The following is a 1,113-nucleotide window of genomic DNA, read 5'->3' as shown; positions in this document are numbered from 1 at the left end:
TCCTACTCGTACACTACCATATCATCGACGCTTTGTCGTAATAAATCCCGAGGTTAACTCTGACCGCATCACGGAATTCCCAGTCCTTAGCTACCCCAGCCGTCTCGGCGATCCTCGGATTCCGACGAAAATGCTCCTGAGCACACTATTGGAAGCAGCCACTCCACTGAATACTCTAACTCGAATCAGCTCCTCCGCGCGCTGCGTGATCCCCTTGGCCTCACACATAGTAACACTTCGACGAACAATCCTTCGAAATACTGCATTCCGTGGTAATAAAAACTCAGAGCAATAGAGAGATCGTAGAAACACTATCGATTCTTGAGCGCTGTAATGGCCTCATCCTTTTCTTTACTCTCTTTTTTATGCTTATTACTCTTCCCGGCTTCTAGAAACGTTGTTTTCAAACAACAGTGTTTTTCAAATAATCTCTGCTGCCGACATAGCCTCAACTCGTTCGGAAGACAAACTCTGGTCGATTGCCAATGGAGCCTCTGCACGTGCTACGCTGAAATGGAGCTGCAGTGCCTCCACGAGATACTCTGCATAAATATTCTTTCCAAAGGGACGCATCAATCGTCTCATGCTATGCTATCGGAGCGACTCATCGAACTATGATAAACGATGATCTGGATTACCTCTCCTCCGTGTTGGTTACCTTAAGCAGAATAGACATACTCTGTAGCGCACGAACACCGCATCTTCAAGGGGGAACTAGGTAGGGCATAGAGGTTACTCGAAAGCCGAGACAAAACCTCGGCGATCGAGACTAAGTAGGATCATCGCTAGCTCATTCTGTCGAACTTAAGAAGTGTGATCATGATCAAGGTTCATGATCCGCAGCTAGACTCTACTGGGATCGGAGCCGTCTTCATGTGACTCACTATGACGCAATACAATGATACGAAACTGCTAAGATTGAATCCGCTTCAAGCGAGAAGACTCTTAGGAAGAAACATTCATCACAAAGTCCCAATGGAGTTGATAGCGAATGGTTGAGACTGAGACCGTAACAGCAACAGTGGGGATATCTTGTAGGACTTGTAGTGGCTCACGTAAGCATCATTCCAGAACTCCGAACGTGTCCGCTGGAGTCGGCATATTATCGTATTC

The sequence above is a fragment of the Perkinsus marinus genome (assembly GCF_000006405.1).
Source record: "Perkinsus marinus ATCC 50983 genomic scaffold scf_1104296929318, whole genome shotgun sequence".
Lineage (NCBI taxonomy): Eukaryota > Perkinsozoa > Perkinsida > Perkinsidae > Perkinsus > Perkinsus marinus.
This window is presented reverse-complemented; position numbering follows the sequence as displayed.